The sequence below is a fragment of the Candoia aspera genome, chromosome 3 (assembly GCF_035149785.1).
Source record: "Candoia aspera isolate rCanAsp1 chromosome 3, rCanAsp1.hap2, whole genome shotgun sequence".
NCBI classification, from domain to species: Eukaryota; Metazoa; Chordata; class Lepidosauria; order Squamata; family Boidae; genus Candoia; species Candoia aspera.
Genome location: NC_086155.1, coordinates 8,653,418 through 8,678,827, shown reverse-complemented (window position 1 = coordinate 8,678,827; position 25,410 = coordinate 8,653,418). Strand labels below are relative to the sequence as shown.

Sequence of the window (25,410 nt, the reverse complement as noted above, 5' to 3'; positions counted from 1 at the left end):
AGGGCCCTACCTGGAGCTGAGCAGCACCCGACCAGCCACGCCTCTCGCCTCGCCGAACTGAGCCAAACAAACAGGGTGTGGTTGGAGCATGCGCAAGCCAGGTCAGAACCCGAGCATGCGCACCATGGACACACCCTGGGAAGGCACGTGGTAGAGGGAGGAGCAAAGGGAGGGGCGACAACTACTCCGGCGGGAACTTTGAAAAAAAAAAAAAAAAAAAAATGTGGCGTTTTGACAGCTCCACGGGGAAAACCAAGAAAACCGGGGGAGAACACTATTCGAAAAGGGGGCAGTATGTCATGAGTGCCGTTGAGCTAAAGTCATCAGCGCAATGGCACACATGACAATGACAAGGAAATAAGTGAAGGGGCACAAGTTAAGTAGCCATCAACCCACAACGACTAACGGCTAACAAACAATAGCTAAACGAATCACGGAGCCACCCAAGCCATCAGCGGCAATACAACGGGGATCGCCCAGCTGAAAGCAATCAGCAGAAGAATGGAAACCTGAGGATGGGCGATCCTGGAAACCCTCAACCAATGGCAGGGCAACGCATGGGACAAAGGGGGGTGACGTGACCGTGAGCGAGGGGGCGCTGACCGGCGCGGGGTATTTAAACCCCGCACCGGCGCGCTCCTGTCACTCTCAGCTTTTTTCTACCAACGTTGTACCTGCCCTGAAATAAACCAGAACCTGATTTGCAAACCAGCGTCTGAACGTTATTCAGAGGTAGGCAGCGCATGACAAGTCCTAAAGGTGCCCTTCTCAAACTTGCATGCAGTTTGCTATGCCAAGCAAAGTCCCCAAGGATGCAGTTATCTGCAGTCACTTTTGTGCGTATCAGAAAAGGTCTCAGAAGCTGCATGATGTTCTGCAACAGGCTGAGAACTGTCTTCCCCAGGCCATTTAAGGTTCCACCAAAGATTTAGCAACATGAGGAAAAAGAGAATATTGGAAGTAGTCTTTTCCCAAGAGCAAAGCAAAATAAACGCAGCATGTAGGTACGTTAAAAGTAATTATAACATCAATTTAGAGTTCAGTTTACGTTTCTTGGTAATCTTTGTCCCCTTGTCTGCTACTGATGGCTTCTCCCTGGGTTGAGAAGGGCTGGATGCTACCATAAATAAATCTTAATTTCCCATTATTACCCCCCAGAGAATTATTGCTACCTTGATGATAATTAACAGTGCTGCTCCGAGTTGGCACTGCACTTTGGTTTATGACTGTATTTTTTTGGTACATGTGGGGAAACCTTTGAACTCTTTTTACAGACCCTCTGAAGGACATTCCTGAATCTCGGAGAAGAAAGTTTAACGCTTTCAAGTACAAAACACCTGAGAGAAGGAGAAACTGCAGTTACCCGTTCATAAAAGCCAACATTAACTTGGTATAATCCTCTTGTAGGATTGTACCCTCCAGAATGCACATTCATGTCCTCATATAGATTAGACATCCTCTTCATGCTATAGCCTGTCTTGAGTTGTAAGGTGGTTGATGGTACAGAAATATTGTAATAAATAGATAATTAGACATAATTTCCTTGGCATGCTAAAAATTGCTTGTCAATGGATCAGATGCATCATTATAGATATTATATAGATATTATATAGATGTATCATTCAATCTCATTTCTGAAAAAATTATAGTCTTGAAGACTAGACTTCAAATTGTCATGAGATCTTAGACTAAGGTTAAGGTTATTGGGTGTCCATGATCATATTTTTCCACTCTCACAATGCAGGGGAGGAAATATGTGTAAATTTATGGAATCTCCATAAGGGATGCATAATATAGAACTCTGTCCCTTGATAGGTGTTGTTGTTGTTGTTAATAGATGGCAATAGGATTCTTCTGTCTTGGAATTTCAGGGCTGTGATAAGAGCATTCCGGAGTCAAACCAACGAAATAAAAGATTTAAGTTACAGGATGGCAGATTCCAGCTGAATGTCAGAAAAAACTTCCAAACATTAAGAGCAGATCTTCAAAGGAACAAGTTACTAAGAAAGGTGGGTGGATCTCTTTTATGAGAAGTATTTAAGTAAATGTGACAAATTTGTGGTTTAATTTGGATTCCTGCACTGAGCAGGGGGTTGGCCTTGATGGTGCCTTCCAACTTTTATGATTCTAAGATAATCTTCTTTGGTTCTGGCATTTAAAAGTAGACTGATTCAAATGCTAAATATGTGTGAAGGATTGTTGGGGTTATAATCCATGAATTAATCGTTGAGTTTCTGTCATGTGTCTGGAAGATTAGATTTCAGATCCATGCTTGCCCTATAAACCGTTGGTAATGTAATTTCATCGAGGTTGAATCATTGTGCACACTGAAAGGCTTCAGACTTGAAAGGAGCCTTCCAATATTCAGAATATGAAGTTTGAAATTCCAGTGGATGAATCTTAAATGCCTTCGAATTAATAATTTGCATAAGTGCAGCCTCATTAGTCTTTTGCAGCAAGACTAATGCAGAGCCATGGAAATTTAGCACCTTGTAACTCAGTCTTCCTCTAAGACAGGAGCAGAGGTAGGACACATATTTTTTATTATTTTACTTTATTTATTTTACTTTTGACCAGGCAATGACTGCTATGGGGAAATCAATGAACTGATGGCATCATGGGTGGATTTTGAGGGGAAATGTAAATACTATTTTTGTTTCATTTTTTAAAAGTATGTTAAACCTATCCTACAGTTACACACCTTTGTGGGTTTTATTCTGCCTTCCAGCAGCATTTTTGGTATTTTGTTTTACATTTCAGTAGTCCAAGTCCAGACGTTCAGAGAGGCTACAAAATAGAAGGTTGCCTGTGGCCTCTGGGCTAGAAGTTGTCTAGGATGAACTTCCTCAACCTGGTGCCCTCCAGATAATGTTGAACTACAACTTCCAGATTTCCCAACCAGCATTAGTCAGTAGGACTTAGTCCTTAAGGGAGATGGGTCCAGCATCAGCTGAAAATCACATAGCTCATCTGTTCTAACAGGGCTGTCAGTGAAAGAATCTGTTCGCTGATTAATCATCTGCCAGGTTTTCAACATTTTGTCACGCTCAGATGTGACAAGGGTACAAAACAAGGGTTAAATGTTTTTTTTTTATTATTTTTTAATAAGAATTTTATTAGATTTAACGCAACGATAAAAACTAGAAAAAAGAAAAAAACTACAAAAAGAAAAAACTAAAAAAGTGTGAAAACACAAGAAAATAAGAATGTTAAAGATTACATAAAGCGGTGACTTCCAACTTTTTAACAGCAAGAATATGCAGCAGTTTCCATAGTCAATCCCTTACTCTATATCAGACCAAAATCACGTTATTTCTATAAATCATTCCATTAGCACACTATAAAAATCACTAAATACAATTGCTCCTTCCCCTTATATTGAAAGAAAAAGAAATATATAAACCTCCTAATCAACTCCCCCCCCAAAAAACAGCATTTATTTTATTATTTCTTTCCTAACACTATTCTATACATTTCTGTCCACTATAATAAAGATCAAACTAAAAAACATATAAGTTGTCTGCTCCTATAATCAATAATACTGCAGTTATAACAACCTAAAACCAGCATTTATTTTTATGCCTTATTAATCTTAATCCAAATCATTAAAAAAGAGTATGAAGTCAAACAAGCCCTAAAAGCAATCCAGATAAACATTCTCAAATCCTTACTCCACTTCAAAATATACCACAGCAATTACATATCTCCACATTACATACAACGCATTTTTCATAAAAAAAAAATCAAACAGCCCAACTGCTCCCCTTAAAAACTCTGACTTCTCAGCAAAAAAACCTCCCATAGAAAAAAAAAAACCCTCTTCCTTCCCATAACTTTCCATCAGTAAACCAATTCTATGTATGATTTGCAAGTTGATCTGTCCCTTTAATTCCTTCAGTTCCACAATCTGGTCATCATCAGCAGAAGCCTCCATCTCACTATCAGTAGAAACATTTCTATCGTAGTTGAGTTCTCAACTTCTTCCACGACATCCCCAGCCAGATGACACATTTTAAAGCCTATATTTTCTACAATGTCCCAAATACCTTGCAGAATAGCTTGACAGGAATCGAAAAAAAATCTGTTTAAAAATCTGTTTAAGCTCACAACAGAACTCTGAGAAAGTCAAAACATGGGTTAAATGTGATGGTTAGAAGTTTGATTTCAAATAACTGGGGTCACTAGGAGAAGGGTACAGATTTGAGTGTCCCTCTTTGCTTAGTGAGCGGCTCAGCAAACAATGTTGCTTTGCATGTAAAGATCCCAGAGAATCAATTGCTAGAGCTAGAGAAGGCCAAGCTGCCTTGACGAATGATCTGACTCAATATAAGGAAGTTACAGAGATTTATTCTTAAATTGTGCATAGCTTCCATGAATGGTGTTTGCCTGTTATTCTATACAAGAAGGGTGCAACATTTTAAGTAGCCACTAGGTTGACCTGGGCAAGTGCTATATTCTCAATATGGATTCTTAATGTACAGTGTTCTTGCACATGGTTAAGTGCATGCAACTGAATGTGCATAAACTCCCTCATTGCATGGAAATCAAGCATTGATGCCACGTGCCAGATTCAGAGAGTGGACTTCATATATTCAGGTAAAGCATTTTTATGAAAGTTCCTGTAAGCCTGGGAAACAGTGGTGGTTAATGCCTGATTAACTTTTCAATATTTTATAACCACACTTGCCTCTATGGTTGAGTTCAAAACAGCACATACAATGGTGCCTAGTCCTTTCCTGCCAGATTGTGGCCCAGAATAGTTCTTCCTTAGCAAGTTTGCAACTGCTTCAGATCCAGCTTGCGGGCACAGCTGGAGAGAAGGCAATGGTTGGTGGCAGAAAGCCTGCCATCCATGCAGAAACTCCCTACTTCAATCATCAGCATCTCCAGTTAAAAGGAACGTGGGAATTACGTTCAAGAAAGATGTATTCTAAGATCCTGCAGCACTCCTGCCTGCAAGAGTTGACAACACCATGTATGAACTAAATTAAAGCACTTTCATATGTCGATATGAAAGAATTAAAATGCAATTTTAGGACGCACTGGCTCCTGCACCCACAATCTCCTGTTAGCACAAGTATTTTATTAGTCATTACTTTAAAAAAAAATTATACTCGCATAATAGACCAGAATCAAGTAAACCTTTAAGATGTAGGTCATTCCTGTGTTTACAACTGATTAAGCAGTGACAGTTGTTAGTTGATTAGCCTATTGATTAAACCCAGGCACATTGGACATGTTCTTGTTTGTGACCTGTCTCCCTGTGAGACACACAGAAAGATGTGCATGAAAATTCCCTCATAAAAACTCCTGGAAGGAGGACAATGTGATGCTGATACAAGCTGTTATTATGACACACAGTTCAAGGCAACTCTGCACTTGTTGCCTGTGGTTTTTGCTTTCTTGCAAGTGATACACATTTCATTCTAAGTGGCTTTCGTGAGGCCAAGGGAACTGTTTATAATTAAAAGAGTGGCCCTCAAAAGAAAACAGATGTAGTTCTAGGAGACATTAGCTGCTTATAATAAAGCATTCATAATTAATTGAGTGGCCATATAAACATTACAGAACCCCTTCATAACCTGCACAGTAAAGCAGATAACTCAGGAAGCTTGCTGGAGACAGGGAAGTGTGATTGTGCATCTGCCCTCTCTCTCTTCGAGTATTCCTCTCTCCTGCCCCCTCTGAAAGTGCTTAGCTAGGCTTCCTTTTCTGTCCTGTGTTCGTTATTTACAGTAGATGCTATATTGCATGCTACATCTACAGCTTCCTCACTTTCCTTCTTCCATCTTCTGTCTTCCTTCTCCCATCTTTCTTCTTTTATCTTCTGTCATCCCATCTTCTTAATTCCATCTTCCGTCCTCCATCTTCTGTCTCTGTCTTCCGTCTTCCTTCTTCCATCTTCCTTTTTCCTTCTCCTTCTTCTGTCTTCCTTCTTTCTTCTTCTGTCTTCCTTTCCTCTTCTGTCTTCTGTCTTCCTTCTTTCTTCTACTGACTTCCTTTCATCTTCCTTCATCCCATCTTCCATCTTCCTTCCTCTGTCTTCCTTTTCTTGTCTTCTGTCTTCCTTCCTCTATCTTCCATCTCCTGTCTTTTTGTCTTCTGTCTTCTGTCTTCTTTCTTCTTCTGTCTTCTGTCTTCCTTCTTCCTTCTTTCTTCTGTCTTCCTTCTTTCTTCTACTGACTTCCTTTCATCTTCCATCATCCCATCTTCCATCTTCCTTCCTCTGTCTTCCTTCTCTTGTCTTCTGTCTTCCTTCCTCTATCTTCCATCTCCTGTCTTTCTTTCTGTCTTCTGTCTTCCATTTTTGGTGCTCTCTGATTCATCATGGCAATGCCATGCATACTGCTACAGCTGAGGCCTCTTTAAAGGGCTTCCTCATCCAGGGTAGGGCCCTTAAAGGTAAAACGGAGGAAGGAGGGGCACAGGGTTTCTCCTGCCACACATCCTTTCTTCTACTGTACATGGAGTTTTTTCAGAGGACCTTTGAAATTTAATTATTGCTGCTATTAACTGGTCTTAGTGCCAGGGCTGCTTTTGTGACTACCATTTTATTGCTATATTACATTATTTTATTGATTGCTGCTTTAATTTTTATTATTGTGGGCCTGTTTTTAATTGTTTAGAAACCACAGGAAGTCAGCTCCAATCACAAAGGTCTATTTAAAAAGCAAAACATGATGGCTTAATCAATGTGTAAACCAGGTCAGTGAGCAGTCTTTAGAGCAAGTCTTCCGTTCTTTCGCAAACTCTGTTCAACCTTCTGGCCAAGGCTGTTGGCTAAAGTTCCCTTTTGCTTCTTAATTTAGTTTGAAAGACTGTGACTGCAGGATACCCCGCTCCTTGCTTGTCTGCTAAGAATATGGAAGGTCTCGGATGCTGCAGATGCAAAACTATAGAGGACTTTAGCCTCTTTTTGCATATGTTTCTCCAATAACTTTTTGTAACAGTCCAGTCCAAAAGGCTAAGTATCTCCATGACTGTGAACATCCTGAACATATTCATGTGCAGCACATGCACAAAAGGGGTGGGGCTTCGATGGCAATGTACCGCCTGCCATCTTGCAGATTTTTTCTCTCTCACACACATACACACCCCACATGGATGCCCATGGCTGTGTCTCATTTTGTTTTTCCAAACCAGTGGGTAGGGTTAAGAAGAAAAGTAAAAATGACTTAGCACTTTTTTACCTTGCCAATGTGGTGTTAAAGTTCTGTGGAGAAAAAGTAATGACAATGGAGCAAAATCAGAGTTTTGGGAACCATAAAGTAAGTAGGCCTTATCTAACCGTGCTACCGCCCAGAGTCCCTCTTTTGGGGGAGATGGGCAGTAGCAAAATTTGAAAAATAAATAAAGAAAGAAACAAACAGGTCTTTGGTTGCGTCCTGTTTGAAATCAGGACTTCAAAACATGTGGCCTACAAAAGCTGTCCTTTTGTAGTCTTAGAGCCTTAGAGCCATAGAGCCTTTTGTAGCCTTAGAGCCTTTTGTAGCTTTACAGCCTTTTGTAGCCTTTTGTAGCCTTAGAGCCTTTTGTAGCCTTTTGTATCCTTAGAGCCTTTTGTAGCCTTTTGTAGCCTTAGAGCCTTAGAGCCTTAGGAAGCACAATATTGGATTTTGAGTTTTGGGAGAGGTTGGAAGAATTTCATCCCTTGTGGGCGGGGGGGGGAACTCTCCCAAATCAGGCCCACTTGGAGTCTTGGCCCTGTCTACTTTTCAAGAGACCCCCCCCTTTTAAAAAAAAATAGAACTTTATTGATTTTTCAAAGTATAGTTAAAATACAAAAGATAGAATACAGCACTAAAGAAAAGAAAAAGAAAAACTAAAGAAGTGCAGAAATAGAAAACTGAGAAAGAAAGTGACTTCTGACCCTCTCCAACACAGATATAAATGCATATTATACAAATGTAATCTCTTACCATTGTTTAAACTTTGAGTAACATTTTGTTGTTTATTCGTTTAGTCGCTTCCGACTCTTCGTGACTTCACGGACCAGCCCACGCCAGAACTTCCTGTCGGTCATCAACACCCCCAGCTCCCCCAGGGACGAGTCCGTCACCTCTAGAATATCACCCATCCACCTTGCCCTTGGTCGGCCCCTCTTCCTTTTGCCTTCCACTCTCCCTAGCATCAGCATCTTCTCCAGGGTGTCCTGTCTTCTCATTATGTGGCCAAAGTATTTCAGTTTGGTCTTTAATATCATTCCCTCAAGTGAGCAGTCTGGCTTTATTTCCTGGAGGATGGACTGGTTGGATCTTCTTGCAGTCCAAGGCACTCTCAGAATTTTCCTCCAACACCACAGTTCAAAAGAATCTATCTTCCTTCTCTCAGCCTTCCTTATGGTCCAGCTCTCGCAGCCATATGTTACTACATTACTACATTACAAACCATTTAATCATCAAAACTCAAAATCAAAACTTCATTTTTTTTCAGATACAAGCAAATAGTCCAAAACTGATTTCCAAGTAGAAACAAATCCAGTCACAGTATTTTCTTTTATCAATGCTGCCAACTTAGCCATTTGCTCCAGTTCCATTAATTTAACCATTCAGTCTTCCCTTGAGATAGTTTTCAAGAGACCCTTGGCATGTTTCATAATGTCAATTTTAGCCAGGGGCATCATCAGGAGTGGTAAAAAAAGTCAAGATGGCAGGGTTTCAATCACATGGGCATGACTTCCATCTTGACTTGGGGCAGCCCTTCAACTGCATGGCTGTGGTGGCCATCTTGACTTTTTTGACCACTCATGTGGTTGGCCCTGACTATGACCCTTGAGTTGATGGACAGTCTGAACCTTTGCTGCAAATAGATTGCTTTATTTATTTATTTATTTATTTATTTATCACTGCCCCTTTACTGGAGAAAACATGGGCAAAATAAAATAGGGGAGCCTTAATCATGAATTAGGCCTAGCTTGTGATCTGCACTGTGGGGGTGGTGTGCAAGTTTGGTATTATTGAAATCTTCCGATGCTGGTTAAGCTACTGACCCAGGCAGGCTGATACATAGGCTCACCCATTGTTTCCAGACCCAGTACTGTTGCCAACAGCTTGGCCTGAAAACATAAAGTCTAATTCTATGATGTTTTTCCTGGCTCAGAAAAATCATTGTTGAGCGCTGTTACCAATCTTCAAATGGAGTAGTGGCTGTAATTGTGACAGTTTTATTGTGGAAGTTTATTGTAAAAAGCAGCAAGAGAGCCATCAAAGTAATTGGGCTGTTGGCCTCACCTCCATCAAATTCTCCTGCAGAGGGACCTTTTTATCCAAGGGTTCAGCCGAATTATTTACAACAGGTACTTACAACAACAGACTCCATCCACCACTAGCTAATCCTCACAGTGTCGTTCAGAGGGAAAACCTTTATTTGGGTTTTTTTTTTTTACCAGTATTGTTTGTCCTGCCTCTCTGCAACAGAGTCCCAGAATTGACACAAATTTATCTTAATATTTCTGGGAGAGGGTCCAAGGAAAAAGGTGACATCTTTGCGATATCCATCATATCTTATGCATGGACTAGCATTAACTGAGATGAACAGAATCCCATTCATTCTCCTGTATTTTAGAATGCTCTTTTGAATCTCAAATATCTCCTTTACTGTAAATGTGTGATTCAAGACACCCAATGGAGAGAAGTGCAGGGATCACTTATTAGATCTCTTACATGTTTTAAAGGGTTCACATGGACCATGTGTCAGTTCATATCTCTGTAGTAGCCTGTGCAAAAATCAAACTGTTCCCTCATTTACAGCTGCAAACAACAAACAGAAGAACCTATGTGGCTAATATATCTAAAGTAGGAGGTGAAGCATTCAACCTATGTCTTCAAATATGTGTTGTGCTGTTGGTTCTCCTTCTGGTTTCTATGAGGTTCCAGTCATGAGACTGAGCTGTTTACAACCCTGGTATAATAGAGTTAAAGTACATTAGCGGATAAATAAAATACAAACGTGTTAGCCCTTTGAGGTAGACCAGGTTCACAGAGCAGGCAACACAAGGGTTAATGGAACTCTACTTTATTGTTATAGGGTATAATAATAGAATCTTGAAAGCCTGCCAGATTATCACTCTGCCCCCTTTTATACCAAATAGAACCAAGGCAGGGTTATCATGAGTTTCTTAAGCCTTTTCCTTCTCCAGGATTAGGGTTATCAGATGTCCGGCAAAAGGAAGAAATGTCAAGGTTGAGAAACGCTGGCCTAGACTGACATCATTTAATTGATTTCCTGATTCCACCCATCAGCTTCAATCCAGCCCCTTCAAAACTATGATCACTGTAGCCTGTACATCTCATGACTTGTCATACGTTTCTATGGAGAAACTTGAAAAGTGCATTGTTGTAGATTCTATTTTATCACTACCATACATTCTTGAAAATAAAGATTGTTGGAAAAATATTGGAACTGAAAAACCAGTCTTTCTGATGCTGGGAAAAGTAATTTTATATACATGTAGACCTGAGTACATTTTTTGGGTAGTTTTTCACTGTAATTATTTTGCGGCTGCCAAGGAAGTTAAACAGTTAGTGTGTCCTCCGTAGAGAGGTAGTTTGGTGTAGTGGTTAAAGCACCAGGCTAGAGACTGGGAGACCGTGAGTTCTAGTCCTGCCTTGGGCATGAAGCCAGCTGGGTGACCTTGGGCCAGTCCCTCTCTCTCAGCCCCAGGAAGCAGGCAAGGGCAAACAACTTCCAAAATCTTGCCAAGAAAACTGCAGGGGCTAGTCTAGGCAGTCACCTAGGAGTCAAAACTGATTTGAAAGCACATACTACGTTTGTGTGTGTGTGTGTGTCTTTCTTTCCCCCCATTTGTCGTCCTTTCCAATTGTCTATGTCCTCCTTTGCCTGCTCAGATATCTGGTAACCCTACCCAGGACTAGGCTGTCATTTATTTAATGCCACTTGTATTTCTTCAAGATTATCTCTGGACCCCTTTATAAAAAGGGGACAGGGATGCCAACCCCACAAGAACTCCCCACATTGCATTCATGCAAAGGCCATAGGGAGAATTCAGCCATTTATCCCATTCCCCAAGGCCCTCTGGAAGAGTCAGGATTGTACCCCAAAGTTGTAAAAGGGCTAAAGAGAAAAGCCAAGGGGCTTAATATCATTGACCCTTCACTGCCAAGGACCAAACAATAGTATTCCACCCATGTTAATAGTCCAGGAAAGCTCCTGTCTGGAGCTGTCCCGTTCGAGCCTTCAGCAAAGAAGTTAAATGGTTTTACAAGAAGTTTCCCTTTATGAGATAAGAAGGCCTTGCCCCAGTGCTGATTTGAGGAGCACTTAAACCATCCTTGAGCTGGCAGGAAACTCTAGGGCAGTGTTTCTCAACCTCGGCATCTCTAAGCTGTGTGGACTTCAACTCCCAGAACTGAAGTCCATGCAGCTTAAAGATGCTGAGGTTGAGAAACAATGCCCTAGAGCATGAATTTGTTATTCCCATTGCTGATCTCTCTCCTGCTGTCAGCCCTCTGAGGTAGGCCAGATCAAGAAACAGACAGGGATTCCAGGAATGCTACTTTAGTGTAGGGTTGAATAACAGAACCTTGAAAGCCTGTCCAAGTTTCTCCCTCGTCCCATCTGACCCTAAACCAAATCAAGGCAGGGTTATTCTTTTGCACACTTGCTCCCATCTCTGGACTGTGTCATCTTTTCTGCAAGTTTCTCCTTAATGGTTCCTTCATTCCTTTTTCAAGGTTACCTCTAAATTCCCATATCCCTATTTTCTTGCCTTCATACCCAGACACCACAGTCCCCAGGTTTGCCGGGGAGGTGGAGGTGATCAAAGTAGACAAGATGGCAGGGGCGGCATCACAATGTAAGCCCAACCCCTTTTGCCCTGGGGTGGGGCTGGCATGGTGTTAGCCCTGCGAGGTAGTCCAGAAAAGACTCACAACGAGGAGTATTAGCGGGAGGGTCCCTTCTGAAACTTTTCCCACACCCTCCCCTCTTCTGTGGGCTGAGATATCTTTTATATACCGGTTCTGTCTGCGGCTCTTCCTCCTGTCTCCCAAGGTCATTCCCACGTACCATTACACACAGTGACGCTGTACCCACCATCTTGACTGTTTTGATGACCTTCCCCACCCCGCCACAGACACTGTTGCTGCAGCTGAATGGGTGACAAAACCTAACAGAGTGTACACCCTCCAGGCTAGTTTTTGAATGGTGTCAGAATAAAGCGTGTGTTTGGATGTAGTTAAAGACAACTTAAGGCTGTTTCACTCAAAGGTTGGGGTTGAGAAGAGGGCAAGGTCCTGGGGGGGGGGGGCAGGAGAGAAAAGGAAGTTGTCAGGATGTGATTGTGCCAGGTTTACATGCCCGGGGAGAAATGGAGCATGCCTTAGTGAGCTTTTATTACCTGAAATATTTTCTCTTCAAAGGGGATCAGGATAAAACTCTGCTTTGAAATTAGTCCTACGTTGCCCATTGGGGGTGGCGTATGCCTGAGTGTGATTCAAAACAAGGGTAAGCTAATTCGGAGATACCCAGATATAAGCTACTTAATGAAGTCCGCCTGAGGTTGCGGTGTCTCCAGTATTCCCTCTGTGCATGCATGTCTGTGTGTGTGTGTGTGTCTGCTAGTAATAATGAACCCTTGAACCATGTTTGAGTTTCAAATACAATCCTGAATGATTCATTCCATTCAGTAACAAAGGTCAATATCATACATTCTATCACTGTGAAAACACACGTTTCTTGTCATCCTAAGCTGCCGGCTAGACTGGGAAGCTGAAAAATCATTTTGGAAAAAGGCAGCAGTATGTCACTTTGGTTCTGTTGCCAAGAAAACTGCATGGACCTCTCCGTGTGGACACCAGAATTGAGTTCCACTCAAGTGAGACTTTCTATGCTCATAACTGGCTTTGGATGATCTTGAAAAAGCCGAGCAGGGTCAGACCTGGTTAGTTATTGGATGGGAGACCACCAGGATATCCCAGAGCTATGGGCTAGACCATGCTGGCTGGGGAATTCTGGGAGTTGAAATCTACACATCTTAAAGTTGCCGAGGTTGAGAAACACTGGGCTAGACTCCGAAGCTGCAAACAAATCCCAAAGGTTAGGACTAGCAAATCCTTTCCATAGGTTGCTAAAAGAAAAAAAAAAACTAAGAAAACCACAAAGTCACCAGAAGTCAAGTTGAACGGAACAGAATCTTTATCTTAATCTTTTTGATAAGCCATGGTGCAGAGGGCATTGCTCAATGCCCAATCAAAGGCAGAAGAAGCATATTGTCTTCTTAAGCAACGGTCCCAATTTGTCAAGTTCTAGAAGTCAGGACTACAATTTCCATCATCCAGAGACAGCTGGCTGCCTAGAAGGCATGGGACCTGCAGTCCAATGCTGGTGAAAAGCAACGAGTTGGAAAAGGCTGTTGTAAAAATGCTGTAGAGCTTCATGTGCCTTGCCAGGACACATTGCATTCTAAAGCTGTACTTGCACATTGTTTGGCATGTAAAGTCAGGATGTACGAAGTGCATTATGTGCTTGCTTCAACCAAACAGACCACACCTCTCCCCGCAGGCCTCATTATATGGCTTGCAAACTTTGATCAATTAAAAAAAAAACAGATTAAGCAGCTAAAACATTTGCAGACTGATCTACAGGGATTACAATGCTTATTCCCAGGATATCCTCTACTCCTGGTGCCTTATTTTTTTTTAAAAAAAGGATGAAATGTGGCCTTTTCTTCTAATATTTAGTACTGGAACTTAATTATTCATTCAATTCTGTTTTATTTATTTTTCTCTTTTAATTACTAATATTGGTGTTCTGGTTATGGAAAGGACCTTAGCATTCTTAGATTCAGAATATTTGCGCAGTGCGCGCGTGCGCACACACACACACACACACAGCATTTCTTCTCATGGCATGCTAAATAAAGGTTATTTCTTTTTCCATTTGTTCTCCACTGAAGCCAAAAACTCAGTGCAAAGGGGGAGGTGGGGGAACCTAGAATACAATGATCGCGCATAGGATTATATTTTAAGGAATGAGCTTCATTCTTTGGGATGAAAAGTATCAAGGCATCTTTGAATACTGAAACTTGAATGGGGTTTCCTTCATGCGTGAGGCCAGGGGTACGTCCTTCTCCTAAAAGAGATCATGGTTACAGGCAGCTATATTATTATTAGTATAGGGAATTCATTTTCAGAAAGAAAGTCACCTCAGGTCGCCTATTTTTAGTGCCTGTAGAGTAGGACAGGGCCTCTCAACCAGGGTTCAGTGGCACCTAGGGGTTCCCTGGGAGATCAGGATTTATTTTAAAAAATTATTTCAAATTTGGGCAACTTCACATTAAAGAGGTCGGCTTCATTCTTTTTTTTTTTTTTAGTTTAAGAACAGGGTTAATGCATATATACAGGCGTAGCCATGAAACGAATATAATCATTTTGTAACCTCTGGCCTATATTTGAGCCTGAATGTGCAGGGGTTTCCCCAGGCCTGGAAAATATTTCAAGGGTTCCTCCAGGCTCAAAAGGTTGAGAAAGGCTGGAGTAGGCGCTGATTTTTGGTTACGGTAACTTTGCCTTTTTAAAAAGCGCGCTTGTACCATTATAACCCAGTTGGTTCTCTCTTTAACTGTTTGGGAGTGTTTTTGAAACCACTCAGCAGAGGGAGCCTTCAGCTGGATTTCCGCCCATCCGCCAGATAATTTCCCATTGCAGTTTCAGCTGGTCACAAGTGAAAATATCGTCGGCTGAAACTTTGGAGTACGGCCTTTTACTCAGTGGTCAAAGCCCATGTTTCTTTTTCAGGAGGATCCTACTGCAATCCTTATCTTTTCCAGTTTAAAAAGAGAGAGAGAGAGAGAAGATGACTCAGCAGCAGATGAAACTCTCTCTTAGGTTTCTACTAATCAGAGTAGACGACGTTGAGCTAGATGGACAGAGTCTGATTGCCAAGAAATTTTGCTGGGGTTGGTTGCTGAGGCTAATGCTGCCCTGGGTACATGGCCCAACCAAGTGACAATAACACAACGAAAGCAGTTGTAAGCATTTGGTGTGACTTCTTTTTCCTCAGAAGTGCACAACTGGAAAAGAAACACAAAACATCCAGCTTTGTTGGGCTAAATATAGGCTCTCCATCACACAGATAACTAGAGAACTCCACTCCTCTTGACTATATATGACCTTGCCATCTACCAAGCCAAAAAACATTCCTGGCAAATTATTATCCGGGGGCTATATTTTCGTTGCTATTATCTACTCTGACAGCTGTGGCCATAAGGACACACAGGGAGGCTTGTCATGCTTGTACAATTAATTGCCTTTGGTAGGAAGCTCGGATGATATGGTCATGGAAATAGATTTTTATTTTCCAGATTGTGAGTTTGCCTGACTTTTTTGAACGAAAGGTGTATGTTGCCCTACACTGAAGTCCTTCTGGCTCTTGGATGCAAGTCGATTAAAATCTGTTCCACTGTGTCTAGTGAGGGCTGTCCCACTATAAGTGGGCACATTGTAACTCAGTGTTTCTCAACCTTGGCAACTTCAAGCTGTGTGGACTGCAACTCCCAGAATTCCCCAGCCAGAATTCTGGGAGTTGCAGTCCACACAGCTTGAAGTTGCCAAGGTTGCAAAATACTGTCTTACAGTGATACCTGTAAGAACCTGTAACCTTTTGAATTTTATTTTAGAATTTTGGTTAAACTGAGCCACTTGTTTTCTTTGCTTTCAGGACAAGTACCTTTTTTTAATTACTGTGCATTTACAAAACTAAAGCTCACTAGATTGGGCCTCTGTATTAATTGCCTACAGTTCCTAGCAGTAGGACTTGTTTTTATTCAATGGTAAGATTTTCTGTCGGATTCTTGTGTTTCATTTATTATTGTGAGCCCCCAAGAGTCTTCTGTGATTGTGATGGGGTATATATTTGATAACGAAAGGAACTTTCCTCTTCTCTCAAGCCATTACAGAGGTTTCTGAATGGCTGGTGATGGCTGGTGATGACTGGTTAGTTATGAGGGTTAGGCACATCCTACTAGTTTGAGCAGGACTTGAAAGAAATACTCTAACGTTTTGAATGAAGCCATTCTACCTTACTATATTTTGAGCAGGGATGGTGATAAGGAATGTGGATAGGCCTGTGCAAATATTTGGTTTGGAGATTTGATTCAAGAGCAAATTGATTGAACCTCCAAATTCAGCTCGCTTTCCACTGCAAGAGTGAAAAAGCTATGTCACTCAGGGTTGAATTGTTGAGTTCTCTCTGAACTCAGTTTCTTTCCTGCAGACATTTCATTGCTGGACTAAGTAGTATCATTGGTGCTCTGGCATGGAAAAGTGAAGTTTGTTGGCTGTTTATATTTAGCAGTCTATTCATTTGAAGGCCACTCAGGTGGAACGCACCGATTCTGAGTATTCTGGGCAGGTACAGAAAGTATTTTTCCCCAAACTGATCCAAAACATTCAAACCAAATCGACGCAATTCGACCATTGGCTTCAAACATCCAAACTGAATTGGGGGGGGGGGTTCCCAGACCAACAAATGATCCAAACTGGAGTTTGCCTGATTCCTACAGGCCTAAAAACAGAGATAATGCTGCTTTGGTTTTGCTGAAGGAAAATTGAGCAGAAAATTGAAGACTCTTTCCTGAACACAGTCCCCTGTGATGTAGGGGAAAGGAAAAAAGCAAGCTGGGCTTCTTAAAGAGCAGGCCCAAGAAATACATGTTTGAGTTTGTTGAGGTGAAGAGACCCCCAAGGATTTCCCCCACATACACACGCACTTGAAACGGTCTGATGTGTTTTCTTGCCCCAAACTGAGAAAGAATCTCGATCCTTCGGGGATTGGAGGCTGCCGCAGAATGGCGTCTGCCCCGAGACGAGAAATATGTCCCCTTTTTCCGTCTCAGCTGCTGGCAGCCCGAGGGATGAGGAAAGACTTTGAAATCGTCCCTTTGCATAAATAACGCTCTGTGTCAACGGGCTGTGTTTGGACACGCTGCTGAAATATCGTGTGCCAAAAGATGAGCCTATAAACATTAAAGCCATATGGGCTGTGCAGCCAAACCACGCTGGCGTGGCTGCGGGAGCGCCACTGATGAGCCAAGCTCTGCGGGAGACTTGGCAGGGGGAGAGTGGCGCAGCGAACCCAGCCTGACCCCGCTCCATGTAGCCAGCTGGACTGCAGGGGCTGGCCAGAAGGCGATCCAGACCCTCGACATGGGCCTTGGCTATTTATCAACCCATGATCTGTTTGGCTTGAGCGGAGACCCTGAACGTGTCAATCCCTTCTGCTTTACTGCAGCCGTTCATTTTTACAGCAGGAGGAGATATTGGATGGAAATGCCGGCAAGAGGCTAAGAGGACTGTGACGTGGGGCAGGAGTTAGGATCCTTGCTGAAACGAGAATCTAGGGAGCCTGGTTCAGTCCTGCGGCATCTTCCTTTTTCTTCTTCAGAGGAGAACACAATCAGACTTGCTTGGGAATTGTTGACCCAACGCTGGAGCAAGTGGATCTGTAAAATCATCGAGTTGGAAGGGACCCTAGAGGTCATCCCTACAACCCCCTGGTCAGTGTAGAGCATTTCTGATGGACTATCTCCCAGACTCTGTTTGAAGAGCTCCGATGAAGGAGAACTGGCCAATTCATATTTTTCCAATTTCCCCTTCATGTGTAGAAAGTAAGGAAGATGACCTTGATGGAGATATACAAGCTCTGTTGCCAAAGCAACAAGGGGTAAAACATGTCTTAAGTCCACAATAGACAGAGAACAGTTGGAAGAGGCTCAGACAGACACCTCCCTAATTCACAGAAGGGGAGAAGGTGCAACCCAATCAGACTTGCAAGCTTCTGTTATTAAAGCCAATCTCAACAACAATAGTTTCAGCCTTCCTGCGGAGTCAATTTCCTGGTTTGGTTTACCTAGTGGGGCTGACATTATGTGGCAATCTGCTCCACTGATTCTGAATGATTCACCATTGATGGGAAAACAGCTGTGGATCTCTCTGATCCCACGAGTGTTAGAGAGTGAGCTTAATTTGGGTGATATACATGGCCCAAGGCCACCCATTGCTGGCCTGTAACTGAATTTCTCCTAAACTAAGATGGGGGACTCCTGCCAACCTAGCAGTTCGAAAACACGCAAATGTGAGTGGATTAATAGGTACCGCTTCGGCGGGCAGGTAATGGCATTCCGTTTAGTCATGCCAGCCACATGACCACGGAGGTGTCTACGGACAAATGCCAGCTCTTTGGCTTTGAAGCGGAGATGAACACCGCCCCCTAGAATCGAACACGACTGGACTTAATGTCAAGGGAAACCTTTACCTTTACTAAGATGGGGGGAGAGTCAAAGAAAAAGGACCATGCATTTTGAATGTATTGTGCCTCAATGTATGTATTTGTTAGATTTATATTCCCTCCACCCCCAGGATCTCAAGGCAGCTTACTTAGGGATCTTCCTTACTTTAATCTCCACAACAACCACCCTGTGAAGTAGGTTGGACAGAGAGAGAGTGTCATGCTCAACGTCACCCAGTGAGTTTCCACCAATGAGATTGGACTTGAACCTGGGTCTTTCCAGTCCTAAACCAGCACTATAGGTATCTGCAGGAGGGTCAACAAAATCAAGATGGTGGCCACAACCACATGATCGAAGAGGCCAACATCTTGACTTTGTGACTCCTTGTAGACACCTCTGTCCAACACATTAACCGATGTACCACATTAATCATTCTACCCAGTTTGGTGGCAGCACCCAGCCAACTTTGGCTAATCCTGAAAAGCTAAGCAGGATGGTCCTGGCTGGATGGGGGACCATGAAGAAGTCCCACAACTGGAGATTCAACAAGGAAGTTGAAAAAACACCTCAGAAAAAGGCCATGGCAAACTACTTCTGAACTGTGGCCAAGGGAGGAGGGGGGGGGGGAATCATAGTTATGTGCATGAAGTCACCAGAACTTGAGATTTTCCCTGGAGAGATTTTCCCTGGAGATTTTCCCTGGAGAGATCATTGTAAGTTAGGGGCTTATGTAAAATAGCAGCAGAGCCATCTATAAAACTGCTAGAGCAAGTGAGAAGATTTGGTTATAAAGCCGCAGATTTTCTCCTCCATTGCTTTGGATCACCCGAAATATCTGTTGGTTTCTGCCCAGTGTTCCAGCTTCACAAGCTCCTCCTGAAGCTTGACATCGTTGTGGCTGAGGGATTCTGGGAGTTGAAGTCCACACATCTTAAAGTTGCCAAGGCTGAGAAACACTGCTGTAGGTGTTTGCTATCACTCTTGTCTTTGTGTCATCTGCAAATTTGATAATCCTATATTCTATTCCCTTATCCAAGTCTTTTATAAATAAGTGGGTTGGGGCTTGGGGTTTTTTTTTTTTTTTTGTATAACTATATATTTATAGTTAAGTTACTGAAATAGAAAGAAAGTAGGAAAAAAGGCAAATATTGAAATACAAAGAGAGTAACTAATAAATAAATAAGCAAGACGACTTGGGCCAGTCCCTCGCTCTCAGCCCAGCCCACTTCACAGGTTTGTTGTCATGGGGAAAATAGGAGGTGGGAGCATTAGATATGCATGTTGCCTTGAGCTGACAAAAAAATAAAGGCAGGATAAATCAAATCAAATATCAATCAGTAAAAGACAGCTACATTAGATTGTTTTAAAAAAAATTGAAAAAAGAAAAAGCAAATGAGCAGGTTTGTAGGAGAACAGCCAACATGAAAACAGCCATAGGAAACAATGACCATATTTTCATGGAAAAAATGAAGGACAAACCTGAAAAAGGGGTAAATCCGAAAGAGTTTCATAAGGATAAAAAAAGTTAATTGTTTAAGTTCATAACTTTGCTTTCCAAAGGAAAATTCAAGAGCAAAACCAGGAAAAACTTAACCAAAACCCATGTTCCAATAAAAATATCTAAAACTGAACAGCGTATGTAAATTTATTTTAAAAAGACGATTCAATCTCCTTATTTTTCACCTGAATGTGAAAGGCTGTGCATTAAGTGGCACCATTTGTATGGTAACAGTTAAATGGTCAAAATAAAGGACAAAAGTGGCTTTTTGAAAAATAAATAAATCTAAAGGACAGCTTCCTGAAATAAAGGACTGGCCTTTATAACAAAGGGCATATGGCCACTGTACCATAGCAGGAAAAGATGGAGCCATTAGTCAAGCCTTTCTCAGGCTTTTCACCCGGAAGGACCCTGAAATATTTTCCAGGCCTTGGGGAATCCCTGCATAGTCAGGCTCAAATATAGGCCAGAAATAACAAAATTATTATATTCGTTTCAGGGGTAGGCCTGTATCTATGCACTAACAGTGTTCTTAAACTAAAAATAAAGAATGAAACTTAACTCTTAAATGTGAATGCTGGAATTTGAAATAATTTTTTAAATAAATCGTGATCTCACAGGGAACTCCTAGGGACCTCTTGCGGAACCCTAGGGTGCTACCGAACCCTGATTGAGAAACCCTGCGTTAGCCTGAAGGAAGTAAGACTGGGGGGAGAAATCACATATACTGTATATGAGGGGCTGTCATAGAAAAGAAGAGCAGAATTCTTTGGAGTTGTTCTAGAAGGCAGGACAAGAAGCCAGGGGTTTAAATTATAGGGGAGTAAGTCTGGTGTGACATCAGAAAAATGTCCTAACAGTTGTTCAACCACAGAACTGAAAGCCTAAAGTGGTGGAGGCAGGTGGCCATCTGCTGGAGCTACTGTTGAATGTGACACCCGCACTGGGCAGCGGGTTGGACTAGATGATCTCAAGACCCCTTCCGACTCTTTTATTCTACGTTTCATGACTTAGCTGTTTTGTAATAAGTCCGTTCCCCACCCCCTGTGGGGGTGAGGTCCTTTTGAGAATCTCCATCATAAAATCCTTCTCTGAATAATACCCTCCTTGCTCTCCCTTGTGGGGATCATTTCAGAGAAGGGCAGTATTTGCATAAGTCACCCACTAACCCTTTCAAACGAGTAGCCAACAAGTGATAGACAAGACCTGATTTTATTTCAATAGAAATGGGCAGCATTGCAGAAGGTGCTGGCGCTCATTTGCAGGCCCTCCTGACCTCTTCGTTTGTGGCACGTGAAGGATCTTTTCCTCATAAAGCATCTTTAAAGCCTCCTGCAGGAAACCCAGCCGCTTTAAAAGGGTCGTTAGCTCCTGGCGTGACAATGAAGAACTGATCTGGGGTCTTTCCTTTCTTCTTCATTCATAACCTAAACATCTCCTGATTTATTTGAGGGAGGCTGCAGCCTTGCTGGGTGTTTTCTTCAAGGACTCCAGAACCGCCTAGCATTGCAAAATGTTTTTTAGAACTTGACCCGGGAAAGGCCAGCCTTTTAAATTACGCCAATTCAGGAAACAGTTGAATTCAACACATGAGACGGAAAGGTTAAAATGTTTGTGATGAATTGTATTTAATCTTTCTACAGTAAATGCTGGAGGAAGCCGGACGTTTGAAGGAATTGACTTATTCTTGATGTCTTGAAATGCCTCCTGTTCTTTCGAAGGGAAATGATCATTAATCAGACGGAACAACTGCAAGCTAATAAAAGTGGCTGTTAAATTGGAACACATTTCCCATTTTTAGCTTTCATTGTTAAAATCTTCTCTTTTCCTACAAGGTAACCGTGGCTCACTCTTATTTTTATTCTATTTGTCGTATTTCCCTACCGCCCATCTCGCCTATAGCGACTCTGGGAGGCTTTTATTTTATTTATTTATTTATTTTATTTGTCCAAACCAGATGGCTGCCCTTCTCACAAAAAAGTGACTCTGGGCAGCGTACATCAAGATTAAAAACAATTAATTAATATATAGAAAACAATTAGAAAAATTGTTCTTATCCTTTACTCTGAAATGAGACCTGAACTAGTGGTGGTGGTGGTGGTAACCCTCTTACATTCATATTGATTGAGGATAAAATGGGATCTGGGAGCAAACTCTCTTAAATTAAAGAAATTAAATAAAATAAATTAAATTTTAAAATGATTTTTCTTGCCGAGAACAAAAGCCCTCAAATCTTGTGTTCTTTGGCCAGCTATGACTAGGCAGTTTTCTCTGAGTAGATTACCAAAAGAGTAATATGAAACATTTCTTTACTGCTGTAGAGGAACCAATACTCAAAGGAGACTGCTCCTGTGCCTGGAGGATCCATTCTTAGCTTTTGTTGGGTGATGATTATTACAGCTTAACAATAATGGTTTTCCTTCTCTGGGATTTTATATTGTCTTTGAATACGATGGCTGTTTTCACATCATACCCTAGACCACAAATAAGCCAATCATATTTTAGCTTAGGACAAACCCAGCCCTGGAAAACTGGATTGAGTAAACCATGGTTATGTTAAACATGTACAGTAGAAGCATGTCGTGCAAATAGCCCCTGTGAATGCTTCCTCCCATTTTTTGCCATCTTACAGACTTCCTCTTTTGCAGGAAATTGCATTCTCCTGTTAATCCATCCTGGCCACCTATGATTTATGCAAACCATAGTTTGCTTAGTCTGGATGAAACAGCTCACTGTGGCTTGCTATGAAAGAAGAAGACAAAGAGGAAAATGAAGAGGAGATGGGAGATGGTGAGGCAGGAAGAAATGCACAACTGAATGAGAATACTGATTGACTTTCGGTGAAGAAATCAGAGAAAGGTTTATAAAAGGGTGGATTCTGGGCAGATATGATCCTGCCAGGCTCAATATTCATATTGAGGATTAATATGCAAGTTGCAATAACTGACAGAACCTGGAAGGGTGGCAGGATTTGTCACAGAAAGGTAATACATCAAAATAAATGAAGAAAATGTTATTACAAACATATTACAAAATCTATTCTCAGGCTAACTAGTCTTCCTAGTCTTAGTGTCCTCCAGATTCCCATAACACTTTGCCAGCTGTTGGCTTTGCTGTTTAGAGATATTCAACTGGGGGAACATCTGTTTGAGGAAAAACTTAGGTAGAGCAGTTGTGTGCAAATCTTTTTAAGATAAAATTTAATACCATAACCTAGGCCAATGTTTCTCAGCCTTGGCAACTTGAAGATGTGTGGACTTCAGCTCCCAGAATTCCCCAAGGCTGGCTGGGGAATTCTGGGAGCTGAAGTGCACACATCTTCAAGCTGCCAAGGTTGAGAAACACTGCTTTAGAGAAGTTTCTGGACCTGTTGCTCTTTGGAAGTGTTAGCTGAAATTCTTAGCCAGGAGAGAATTTTTTGACCATCATCTTTGGTTGAAAAATGTTGCATGGAAAGTACAAAGGTAGCTTGGGAATCTAAAACTCCAACTGTCTTTTTTCTTTAACCTAGAAAGAACATTTTTAAGCTCCCAGGTTAGGGCAGGATTTATTGTGCTATTAATGTAATAAACAAGAACAACCTGCAGAGATATCAATGCAAGGGCTGTATTACTGTGCTTGCTGACTTGGTAAAAAAGAAACCATTCAGAAGCATCCGTGTAAAGGGCAGGACCAGCGGATCCTTGGAATTATGTTGTAAAAGGGCAAATGGTCTTTGGACAGCAGCTGCAGAGAACTGGAAGGACGCTATGCTCAGCAGAAAAAATAAGAGCTACGACGTGTCCAGTCACTGGAACACAGTTTTGAAGCTGCCCATGCTCTTTGTAGTTTGTGGCTGTTTGGGAGATGTTTTTTTAGGCCTTCAAGTTGTGTCAAAGCAGAGCAGGCTGCAGGTGATAGGCAGGACATTGGGGTAGACCAGTGTTTTTCAAACTTGGCCACTTTTAGATGGGTGGACTTCAATTCCCAGAATTCCCCAGCCAGCATGCTTTAAGTTGTGTGGACTTTGAATCCCACAGGCCAGGGCATTCTGGGAGTTGAAGTCCACCCATCTTAAAGTGGCCAAGTTTGAAAAACACTGGGGTAGACCAGTAAGTGGGTCTGGTGGAGATATTCAGTGTTGGAAATCTTCCTTAAATGAACTTTCCACATGGGGAGATCTAGAGGTCTGTGAGGAGAGCATCCTCATTAGCTTGGGGGTTAAATTGGATTAAGGTCCAATTCACTCAGTTCTCTTGCAAGTTATGAAACTGTATCTCAGTGCTCTGAAGGGAACAAATGCTGGTATATTTTTTGTTTGCACACATGACCTCATCTGGATTATGTTTCATAGAGAAGGCAAAGCTGTTTCATTAACCTAACTATTTAGTCAGAGCCAAGTGACTGGCTTCACTTGGTAATCACATTCAATCTGTGTTCCCTGAATGGCTTCACTTGGTAATCACATTCAGTGTGTGATCCCTGATAGGCTTTACTTGGTAATTGCATTCAGTATGTGATCCCTGATGGGCTTCACTAAGTATCACATCCAGTGTGTGATCTCTGATTAGCCAACATCATGCAGTGAAGAAGATATAAAGAAGCCATCCTGTTAAAATACAAATATAAGCAAAAGAAAAAAGAAAAAAATTGCAGTGATGCAGCAGCAGTGCCCCTGGAGAAGGGCTGCCAAAGGCCCAAAGCAGTAGCAGGACTGTGTGTGTTCATTTTTTTGACTCATGGACACACTTCTTCTTATTTAATTTATTTAGAGGGCAAAAATGTGGTGCCTCTCCATGTGGATATAAGCAGACATGCCTTCCAACCGGAAGAAACAAAGGACAGCCTTCTATCCAAAGAGCTGTCAATGGACAGGACTTTGAAAGCAGCTAGTCTGAATAGCTGTGGAATACAAATCCTTAAAGAATTTCAAGCAAACACATACACCTTAAAGTTGTTCTGCAACCATTCATACCCTGAAAAAAGACAGCAAATACAGTCATCTAATTAAAGTATTTCCAAACTGGGTGAGATATATTGCATTTCTAACTATATCATGGTCATTTCTCAGTTCACATGCAGCATAGCCTCTTTGGGGGACAATGGGTAAGTGGCCCACTGGAAGGAAAAATAAATCAGCTATCCACAGAAACTTCAGTGGCTGCACAGAATCAGGATAAATATGGAGACCTGCTTGCACTGTGGGAATCCTAAATACTGTGACTAAAGGTAAAGGTAAAGGTTTCCCTTGACATGAAGTCCAGTCATGTCCGACTCTAGGGGGGGGTGCTCATCTCCGTTTCAAAGCCGAAGAGCCGGCGTTTGTCTGTAGACACTTCTGTGGTCATGTGACCGGCATGACTGCACGGAACGCTGTTACCTGCCTGCCGAAGCGGTACCTATTAATCAACTCACATTGGCATGTTTTCGAACTGCTAGGTTGGCAGGAGCTGGGACTAGCAACGGGAGCTCACCCCGTCACACGGATTTGAACCGCCGACCTTCCGATCAGCAAGCTCAGCAGCTCAGCGGTTTAACCCGCAGCGCCACCGCATCCCTTAAATACTGTGACTAACATATTGTAATTTTCCATTAAAATTGGTGAAGTTCATGCAGTGCCAGACATGAATGGCAACTGCTTAAGATTCTCCCACACTGTGTGATCCTACAGTATGCATAACTCAGA

The 25,410-nt window shown here is 42.0% G+C and overlaps 1 long non-coding RNA gene across 1 annotated transcript; it reads left to right on the top strand.

Annotated features, from left to right (window-relative positions):
- Positions 1-1,913: 1,913 nt before the first annotated feature.
- Positions 1,914-22,784, top strand: LOC134494793 (uncharacterized). Its single transcript, XR_010067690.1, has 2 exons — positions 1,914-2,009; positions 22,394-22,784. It is a non-coding gene; the product is annotated as an uncharacterized LOC134494793 (long non-coding RNA).
- Positions 22,785-25,410: the final 2,626 nt, after the last annotated feature.